General features: G+C 43.3%; 1 protein-coding gene across 3 annotated transcripts in view; it reads right to left on the minus strand.

The window, feature by feature from the left end:
• osgep (O-sialoglycoprotein endopeptidase) overlaps nucleotides 1–11,573 on the minus strand; it is a 103,792-nt gene that overhangs the window by 41,924 nt on the left and 50,295 nt on the right. The gene's annotated exons all lie outside the window — the stretch shown is intronic.

The raw sequence follows: 11,573 nt of genomic DNA on the forward strand, positions 1-11,573 counted from the left end.
GTATAAAGAATTACCACAGATGATGTAACGTTCCACGTGTTTCAAATTATTGTTCGCTTCAGCGCACAGAGCTGCTGTGGCTATAAGGCATTTTTGTGCTGTGTTTGAGTGTGTGTGTATGTGTGTCTACATCAAACGGCACTTCTTTCAATACAGTCGCTGACCTTTTGACCCCAAAGCAATACTTCTCCATTCAAAAGCTTTCTGCCACCTGCTGTGAGCTCTTGTGTGTAAGATATTTTGTGCGCAGAAATAATGTACAATGCTCCTTGTTTGTGCATGGCGGCTTTGTTCAATGTGATAGTCAACATCACAACTTTGGTGACAATTTGGAAACAAATTATAGTACTGGTGAACATTATTATAGTTAACGACAACTAAGGAAAAAAACAAACTACGTAAAAACTAAAATGCTTTTAAAAAGAAATGAAAACAAACTCAAAACACATTTTACTAAGTAAAGTGAAAATTTATTCATTAATGAACTTTTGGGGTTCATTTTAAATGTATTTATTCCGGTATTACTGTTCGGCCATGCAGAAGGAGGAAGTTAAACAGTCAATTTGGAATTATACTTTACTTTATTAATCAAAGAACATTCAATGGTCTTTTTTTTCTTGCACTCAACAAATATTCCAAATATTGTATAAGATCTGACAGCTGCTGCTATTATTAAACTTGATAGATTTATGTTAACATGATAGCGGCTGCATGTGAAAATTATTTCATTGAGACCAATTATGTTCTAAAAAATAAAATAAAAAATCTATACATAAAATATGTCATGGTTCGGTTCTCAGCCCTGTTGTGCTTGTCTCTTTCAGTGCCTGTAACGAGGGGGGCGTTCCCCAGCGTCGCACCTGCAACGCGTTGGTAATCAAGGCTTTAAAAGGACTCCGAACAGCACTGACAGCTGTCGGATTATTATTTGCTCACCTCCGTGTCCAAGTGTTCTCCGCGTTTCCCGGTTGGTAAAAGTTTTTTGAATCTGCCGTCGTCTTTAGTTTACTTGTATTCACGTGTGTGTTTCCGCGTCGCCTTTTGTTTGATATACTCGTGTTGATTGATACCGTGTACATTTCGTGTCGTCCTTGCCGGTTGCAAGTGAGTTATGTTTTTCTTGTCCTTGCTGTTAGCAAGTGTTTTTTGTTACGTTAGTTCTCCTTGCCGTTTGCAAGCGATTTTGGTTATGTTAGTTTTCCTTGCAGTTGCAAGCGCTTTTTGTTACATTCGTGTTCCCTGCCTTTTGCAGGAGATTTGTGTTTCCCAATTCCTCCTTGCCTTTTGCAAGTGCCTTTTGTTACTTCCGTGTTCCTCGCCTGTGTGCAGGGACACCTCTGTAAATTTCGCCTACTTGCCTGCGAGCAAGCTTTGTGCAATCGGTCTATCAAAAAGAATAAATCGAGATTGTTTTCCTGCTCTGAGCCTGCATTTTTGGGATCTGTTGTTCATCGACTCTGCTGAGTCGTCACAGAATAATCCGACCATGGATCCCGCAGACTCAGAGAAGGTGAGAAGGGCGTTGGCCAGCCAGGGGCAACGGGTTGGGCAAACCGAAACTGTATTAGCCGGTCTACAAGAGGTCGTGGACAGGCTAGCTCACCAGTGTGAGGAAATGTTTGCTAGGCTCGTGCAGCTCGGTTCTCGCGAAGTGCCAAACCCGGAACTGTCGCGTTCAGACACTGCCACGTCGGCGCTCCCTGAACCCGTTTTGCCCCACCCGTCACGCTACGAAGGACAGCCCGGAGGTTGCGGTCAGTTTTTGCACCAGTGTTCTCTCATTTTCGACGAAGGATAAAACTCTCCGTCCATGCGTCGACTATCGCGGCTTGAATGATATTACCGTGAAAAATAAATATCCGCTCCCCCTGTTAGACTCAGCATTCGCCCCGTTACAGTCCGCAAGAATTTTTACTAAGTTAGACCTACGAAGCGCCTATCATCTGGTGAGGATACGGGAAGGGGACGAGTGGAAGACTGCCTTTAAGACACCACTCGGACATTTTGAGTACTGTGTAATGCCTTTTGGTCTGACTAACGCCCCTGCAGTGTTTCAATGTCTGATTAATGATGTACTCAGGGATATGCTGAATATCTTTTGTTTTGTTTATTTAGACGACATCCTAATCTTCTCCCGCGATGAGCACGAGCACAGGCAACATGTCCGCCTGGTTCTCCAGCGTCTCTTAGAGAACCGACTCTATGTTAAGGCGGAGAAGTGCGAATTCCACGCTAAGTCGGTGCAATTCCTTGGTTTTATTATTGAGGGAGGGCAATTACGAGCAGATCCAGTAAAGACTCAGGCCGTGGTTGAGTGGCCGAGTCCCAAAAGTCGTAAACAGCTACAACGATTTTTGGGATTCGCCAATTTCTATCGTCGCTTTATTAAGGATTATAGTTCACGGGCAGCCCCCCTTACGAAACTGACGTCGAGCAAGGTTCCTTTTAAGTGGTCACCTGGTGCCGAAAATGCATTTTTGAAACTAAAACAGCAGTTTGTAAACCCACCAGTACTCATCCACTCTAATACGGATTTGCCTTTTGTGGTCGAGGTTGACGCATCGGATTCAGGAGTGGGGGCGGTCCTGTCCCAGCGGTCGCCAGAAGACGGGAAGCTCCATCCCTGCGCCTTCTTCTCCCGGCGACTAAGCCCCGCAGAGGCCAACTACGACGTCGGGAATCGGGAACTGCTGGCGATTGTCTTGGCGCTGCAAGAATGGCGACACTGGCTGGAGGGCGCCAAGGAGCCGTTCAAGGTTTTGACGGACCACAAGAACCTGGCGTACCTTCGGTCCGCCAAAAGACTCAACTCTCGACAAGCGCGATGGGCATTGCTGTTCACCAGGTTCAACTTTGTCGTGGACTACCGCCAGGGATCCCGGAACCAGAAACCAGATGCCTTGTCCCGGATGCACGATGCTGCCACTCCTGAGACCGGGACGGAACCGGTCTTACCTGAACGTTGTTTCTTGGGTGCGGTACGTTGGGAGGTCGAGAAGAGGGTCATGGACGCGCTGGAAGGAATTGCCATTCCTCCGGAATGCCCGACCGAGAGACTCTTTGTTCCCAATCAATTGCGTGCCGAGGTCCTACGGTGGGGGCATACCTCTCGAGTTGCCTGTCATCCAGGGATTAACAGGACCCTAGCCCTAATCGGCCAGCGATTCTGGTGGCCAGACATGAAGAAAGACACTACTGAATTCATCAAGGCATGTACGGCTTGTGCGTGTGGGAAAGCCTCCCACCAGCCGCCGATGGGCTTATTAAGGCCGCTACCCATTCCGTCGCGGCCGTGGTCGCACGTCTCCCTGGACTTCATCACCGGCCTTCCTAAGTCAAGAGGAAACACGGTTATCATGACCGTGGTCGACCGGTTCTCCAAGCTGTCTCACTTTGTTGCCCTCTCCAAACTGCCGTCATCCTGGGAGACTGCACAACTCCTCGTCCGTCATGTATTCAGGCTCCACGGCATCCCGGTGGACTTGGTGTCCGACCGTGGACCACAATTCATCTCCCAGGTCTGGAAGAAGTTCTGCAAGCTGTTGGGCGCCACAGCCAGTTTGTCGTCTGGGTATCATCCCCAGACCAACGGCCAGACAGAGAGGGCCAACCAGGACCTCGAGGCTGCCCTCCGATGTGTTTGCCTACACAACCCTGAATCCTGGTCTTCGCACCTCTCCTGGATCGAGTACGCCACGAACACTCTGCCATCATCGGCGACGGGACACTCACCCTTTAGGGCGGCATACGGCTATCAGCCACCCCTGTTCCCGTCTCAGGAGAGTTCCATCGAACTACCCACCGTTCAGCACCACTTACGGCGGGCCCACAAGGTATGGCGGGAGACCCGAGCGGCGCTATCCCGCTCAGCAGCCCGTAACAAAGAGATTGCGGATCGGCGGCGGCGTCCGGAACCCACTTACCGGCCCGGGGACAAGGTCTGGCTCTCGTCCCGGGACATGCGCCTGGCGGGGTGCTCCAAGAAATTGGGTCCGCGCTACATCGGTCCCTTCGAGATTCTTACCGTCATCAATCCGGTGACTGTAAAGCTCCGTCTTCCACCCTCACTCAAGGTGCATCCAGTGTTCCACGTTTCCCTCCTCAAGCCAGAGACTCCTAGTCCGTTGAATCCACCTGCACCAGCTCCGCCTCCTCCCCGATTGGTCGACGGGGACCCTGTCTACACTGTGAAAGAGATTTTGGACTCAAGGTGCAGGGGCCGGGGCTTCCAGTACCTGGTCGACTGGGAGGGCTACGGACCTGAAGAGCGGCAGTGGGTCCCCCGCTCCTGGATCCTGGACCCGTCATTATTGACCACCTTTCATACAGCACACCCAGAGAAACCAGGTGGTCCGCCAAGGGGCGTCCGTTAAGGGGGGGGTACTGTCATGGTTCGGTTCTCAGCCCTGTTGTGCTTGTCTCTTTCAGTGCCTGTAACGAGGGGGGCGTTCCCCAGCGTCGCACCTGCAACGCGTTGGTAATCAAGGCTTTAAAAGGACTCCGAACAGCACTGACAGCTGTCGGATTATTATTTGCTCACCTCCGTGTCCAAGTGTTCTCCGCGTTTCCCGGTTGGTAAAAGTTTTTTGAATCTGCCGTCGTCTTTAGTTTACTTGTATTCACGTGTGTGTTTCCGCGTCGCCTTTTGTTTGATATACTCGTGTTGATTGATACCGTGTACATTTCGTGTCGTCCTTGCCGGTTGCAAGTGAGTTATGTTTTTCTTGTCCTTGCTGTTAGCAAGTGTTTTTTGTTACGTTAGTTCTCCTTGCCGTTTGCAAGCGATTTTGGTTATGTTAGTTTTCCTTGCAGTTGCAAGCGCTTTTTGTTACATTCGTGTTCCCTGCCTTTTGCAGGAGATTTGTGTTTCCCAATTCCTCCTTGCCTTTTGCAAGTGCCTTTTGTTACTTCCGTGTTCCTCGCCTGTGTGCAGGGACACCTCTGTAAATTTCGCCTACTTGCCTGCGAGCAAGCTTTGTGCAATCGGTCTATCAAAAAGAATAAATCGAGATTGTTTTCCTGCTCTGAGCCTGCATTTTTGGGATCTGTTGTTCATCGACTCTGCTGAGTCGTCACAAAATACGTGTGTTATGGTAAAAAGATGTTCTAATAAATCCTAGCCATGAGCTCCTTCTGTTGCTGAATTGACTTTGTGTATCTGCCCAACGAGCAACACAATGTGGTAATTGCTCTAAACTTAAGGGCCTACTATCATTAAGTTTAAGGATTTAATAGGTGATGCTATACCGCCCTCATCTGGAGATTGAAGGTATTGCTACCGCACTTGTGGGTTCTACTCACAAATAGTTATTTGCGGAATCCAATGCAGCCATAAATACTTGGGGAAAAAAAAACTTGCTTATCTTTATGTATTGAATTTTATGAATGCATATGAAAATGACATTTTTCTTAAATTTTTCTCCTTTGGATTGCAAAGTGGAATTATGTTTGCCACCCACTGCTTGTGGTCGTCCGCAGGGTGAAAGGGTCAAAGCCAAAAATACTGTGTTGACAGGAAAGTGAAGGTGGCCCAGTTGCACGAGGTGGGAGTTGAGACCCCCATTGGTCAGATCCTCACTCGTCCTGTTAAGAAGCGTATCATCTGAAAACTCAGGAAACAATAGCATTCTTGCTTGGGGAGGGGGACTGACCCCCTCTTAACTATGCAGACAAAAGCTGAAGGAGGAAGAAAAAAAACAAACATTCTTGATAAGACATGGACGCTAAAAACCTTCCAGAGGCCCTCTTCAATTGTTCAGCGGCGCGGTGGAAAAGTACAGGGTCTTGGCTGGACAGCAAAGCGCCCACATGAACGGAAGTATCTCGTCCTCTATAGCGGCAATGCAATTTGTGCAAACAACTGGCGCATGACGCCCCATCTGACAAATCCCCGTTTGTGTGCTTGACAGGGGAAATTTTCACATTGAAGAGCGGCGGCGTGTTGGAAATCTACAGTCTCATCACAGCAAATGTCAGAAAAAACGCATTTCATCAGGATTTTGATGAGAAATGCCACTGAGACATAATTTTATGCTAGTAAAGACAATAAAATTTATGAGCCAACATTATGCAAATAGGAGCAATGTGTGTAGTGTCCAGTAATTGCTTTGACAAAATGCCATGGACTTTTCGGTCCAATATTTTAGGATTTAATAATTTCATTTCTTTTTAGCAGAATCTATGGTCCCCCCTTTTAGATGTTAATATATATATATATATATATATATATATATATATATATATATATATATATATATATATATATATATATATATATATATATATATATATATGTATATGTTCTTTTCTACTTACAGGACTGAGATATTGTGATTAAAGCGCATTATAAATAAACTGTACTATTATTATTATTAGTAGTAGTAGTATTAGTAGTAGTAGTAGTAGTAGTGGTAGTAATAATAATAATAATAATAATAATTATTATTATTATTATTATTATTATTATTGCTATTATTGTCAATAATAAATCAATAATCATTAAATAATTAAATCAATAATAATTAATACAAATTATAATAATAACAATAACAATAATAATACTAATACTAATAATAATAATAATAATTTTCTGAGACTGAACAACTATTATTATTATTATTAATAATAATAATAATAATAATAATAATAATAATAATAATAATAATAATAATAATAATAATAATATTTGTTCAGTCTCAGAAAAATAGAGATTAATGGTCTGAAAATGATGCCCCTTACAGACTGATGTGCTGCATTACACGTCTGTGTCTGTCAAGTTGACACCTTCAGCACAAATGTGTATTGAGATCGTCACATATTCCATAGAATAATGCCTACACTGAATTATTTGCAGTCTTCCTAAAATGTCTTAGTCTGCGTATTATTGTCATCACGTTAATATCGCTGTCCATATGACAAGAAGGAAACCTGACAAATACTAATAGCTCACATGACAAGCCAGTCACATGACGGCTATTTTTGCATTTGAAATTGGTCGACTTGTTGGGCTAATATTTCATGTCTGGGCTCTGATTTTATGCCGTCATTTATAAGTTGTTATCCTTGACCTTGAATATATCATCTTCACTCTTCCAATGACAATCATCACGTAACGAGCCAGCGTATGCAGTATATGCTTACAAACATTTTTGTCCAAATGATAGCTTTTGATGACTTTTGGGACACTCGTGAATTTAATGAAACAAAGTACTTTATCACCTTTTCACTTGCTGTTAATATGTTGTACAACTGATTTTTTTTTTTTTAATGGAAATGTTCAAATCTAAACAAAACTTGTTCAGTGTCCCAACACACGGCACGTGAATCCTGCTCTCTCTGCTGTGTTTTCCAAAGAATAAAGCAAACAATAACAAAGCTGGCAACAGTGTGGTTCAGGACGACTCAAGCTGTGTAGTAACTGACAAACAACTTTCTCCACACATGTCGTGCAAACTTTTAGGGACACGTGCGCACCGTGCCGGTGGTCCTTCTAAACCGGATGAGCGTTGGGCGCCTGTTTGGGGTTGAGGCTGGGGCGGGTGGCCGCCACCGCCGCCGAGCTGCCCCCAGACCCATTAACGTGGAGAAAAACGGCCCGAAAAACACATTGCGTAATAGCCTTATGTAAGGGGCTTCAGAAATTAATAGCTGAAGCAGAGAAGCGGAAGAATTGACAAATTATGTCGAGGCCTAGCATGAGGGGCGCCCCGGATGGCTTGGGGGCGGGGTTATCACTGTCTAACGTGCCCTGAAAGGACTGCTAATGAACTTAAAAATGTGATTGAGCAAAAGATGAAAGAGTTGAAAATAGAAATTAGCTATGTAAACCTCCACTGTTCAAATAAGATCAACAAAAACAACAGCAGGGAGCAACGACACACTACAACAATGAAGTGTAATTTGGCAACTACATTGCTAACTAGCAAACAAACATTCCCCCCCCCATTGAAATGTCACCTAATGCAATGATCTCAAACCACTGGTCAAATCCAGCCATTTTTATCCATCTCAGGGGGCGGCCAATATACCACTTGCTGTCGACTGAAGATGACATCAACGTTGCTCAGGGCTTAGGCAACGACCAATCATAGCTCACGAGTTTTCTGAAGCTTCGCTGTGGTTGGTTGTTGCCTAAGACCTGACTAACTGTGACGTCATCTTCGTCGACAGCAAGTGGCAAAATGGCCACCCCCTGAGATGGATTAAAAAATGGCTGGATTTGGCTGCTTAACTCATATTCTACTAACACAATATTAACCAGAATACAATATTTAGACTGCATAGAACATAATATTGTCCAGATAAAAAATGGGTTGACTTCCTCTTTAAATGTATTTTGGGTGTAGAAACAAATAAACAAACAAGTCATAAAGCTGAGCAATCAACTCACTGCTCGCTTTAAACTGCTGGGACAAAAGTAACCCAAATTGGGTGAAATAGCCCAGCCCATTGGGTTGATAATTTGACCCAGGTCAAGATTTTGATCCAACAAGGTAGGTAGGTAGGTAAGAAGAAGAAGCAACTTTCCCCTGTTAGGTGTTGCCATGGAACCGTTTTCAGTGTCTATGAATGATTTATAGCAGAGGAAAAACTACAGTATAAAAAAAATATAAACCATTTTTTCTCACAGGAATTAGCACATCTACATCCTGTAGCAGTTGTGCCTATTTTGAAAGCTATTTTTAGAAGGTCACCCATCTGGACAAACAGTGACTTGCCATAGGTGGCGAGTCTTTGTTGGGGTCTGTGATCTGTAGGAGAGTCAAACAGATGTCGGAGAGAAGAAAAACATCAATTGCTTGCACGGATGGGCCCTCGCTAAAACAGCCACAAAACACAGATGTGCTTATTTGGCCGAAAAGCATCAGGTGAGCACAGCACAATACTGTAAGATTTTTAAATGCTGAAGGCCGGAAATTGTTTAATGCGAGAAATCCATGCGTTCAAGAGATCAACGGCTTGTCACGGTTGGTGGTGCCGGAGTGAATGTGGTGGAAGGACCCAATGGCGGAGACACATGACAGAGGGAGGAACGTGAGGTTTTTAACGAGAGAACGCAATGCAATCTGTACCCAAAGTTTCAGGGAGGAGTGGGAGATTGCTGCTAAAGTCTACAGTTTAAGATGAAAAGAAGCAGCCGTTCGCTGCCAATACTGCTGTCAAGCAACCACTGGAACGTTGCGTGCGCATGCGTATTACGTAACGCCACAGAAGTGCTAAACCGTGGGTACGGTTTACTAAACTGTGGGTAGAGATTAGTAAACTGTGGGTACAGATTGTTAAACTGTGGGTACAGATTGTTAAACTGCGGGTACAGTTTACTAAACTGTGGATACAGATTGTTAAACTGTGGGTACAGATTGTTAAACTGTGGGTACAGATTACTAAACTGTGAGTACAGATTACTAAACTGTGAGTACAGATTACTAAACTGTGGGTACATATTACTAAACTGTGGGTACAGATTACTAAACTGTGGGTAGAGATTAGTAAACTGTGGGTACAGATTGTTAAACTGTGGGTACAGATTGTTAAACTGTGGGTACAGTTTACTAAACTGTGGATACAGATTGTTAAACTGTGGGTACAGATTGTTAAACTGTGGGTACAGATTACTAAACTGTGAGTACAGATTACTAAACTGTGAGTACAGATTACTAAACTGTGGGTACAGATTACTAAACTGTGGGTACAGATTACTAAACTGTGGGTACAGATTGTTAAACTGTGGGTACAGTTTACTAAACTGTGGGAACAGATTACTAAACTGTGAGTACAGATTACTAAACTGTGGGTACAGATTACTAAACTGTGGGTACAGATTACTAAACTGTGGGTACAGATTACTAAAGTGTGGGTACAGATTGTTAAACTGTGGGTACAGTTTACTAAACTGTGGGAACAGATTGCTACGGTGGACGAGGTTAACTATGACGAGACAAGGAGAGACAAACGACAACGTAAACACCCAAAAACTAAAGCAAATCTAACTTCCCAAAACCGAAACATGACACGACTGAGGAGTCAGTTGTGTCCAAGTTATATAATGGCAACTTTTGTTTGACTGGTTTACTCAACAGAGGTTATATCACATGGCGTAAAATCACAGGTACTATGTTCTGCTCTCAAGTTTATGCAAACAATATGTCAGTATTACATATGATGGGGTTTAGTTCATTCTGTATTTGCACACTTTGGACATGATTGCTGCCGCTTCTGGTGAACTGATGTGTGTGTTTCAATATGAGAGGCATTTATTGAGTTGTAGTAATTTTCAACTGGATTTCAATTTGGAATTTGGAATACTTTCAGGCCAGATGGGTGGTACAACTGATTTTAGCTAAGGAATGTAATATGGGAGAAAAAAAAAAAGATTGTGGGGGTGGCATTGCTATTTCCAAATTCAGTTTTTATCTCCATGAAAACTAAAACAGTGTCCACCTATAATGGTATGATTGTGTATAGCACACGCAGAGGGATGCACATTTATTACAAATGGCGAGTGAATTTCTTTCTGGTGACCTTGAATGCCCTGGTGACCATATCTGCTGCATCAGAATATTTAATCGCTGTCATCTGAAAGAGTTGCGCTCTCATGTGAAATGTTTTTTGAGCATGAACACGAGTCTTCGTCTTTTGACACCCAAAGATGACAGCAGAAATTCCCGCGGGTCCCGAGAACTGTTTGTCCTTCCCTATTTTTAGGTTTAGAAATATATCAACAATATTTATGTTAAAAGTTCACAGTTTGCGAGCATGTGTTTGTCTCTTTAGTGATGTTTTGCAGCTCAGAAATGTTAAACTCGTGGGATCTTAACCTTATATTGTCAATACTTTTTCACTATTAAAAATAGCGTGGCATTGTCACATCTCTAAACACTCCCAAATCATATTTCCCTTTTGAAATGAATGGAAATGCCATTAATCTGTTGCAGCCTCACACAAAACATATTTTTGGAATGTGCCCCCCCCCCCCCCCCCCCCCCTCGGTAGAATTCAACAGTAGGCCTATCATAAACATTACCGGTCCACAAATAAGAGTATGAAGAACTTACTAGTTAGTGCATCATAATTTCATGCATTAATTCAATGGGCATTTTGTGTCTGGTGCCTTCACCACAAGGGTGTTGATTTGATGATGACAGACAGAAGACTGTCACAACTGCAGTAACTTTGGTCATTTCTTGTAGATGATGAAGAATATACGCCTGTGAGTTGTATGTATTGCTACCGCTTCTGTTCAAATACAAGTTGTTAAAAGGTCAATACCGCAACATCAAAGAATGTTTTATTAGGCTGTCTATTAACTCCCATCATGCATTAGCATTAAGCTAGCAGACAAAGCTATGTGATTTAGTTAAGTACACAGATGTAATTCTCTTTGTTTTATGTTTAGTTTTGCAATAAACTTCAACTGGGAGCAGCAATAAACAGTTTACAACAAGCACTTGGTCTCTCGCTCTGTTTTTTTTTTTTTTTTTTTTTGAAGAAGAAGAATTTTGCCAAACAGCTGTTTGCTATGACATCACAAATTTTTCCGTGAAAGGCTAGAAAAAAAAAAAGTGTCCAAGTGA

Source organism: Festucalex cinctus, chromosome 16 (genome assembly GCF_051991245.1).
Source record: "Festucalex cinctus isolate MCC-2025b chromosome 16, RoL_Fcin_1.0, whole genome shotgun sequence".
In the NCBI taxonomy this organism is placed as follows: Eukaryota; Metazoa; Chordata; class Actinopteri; order Syngnathiformes; family Syngnathidae; genus Festucalex; species Festucalex cinctus.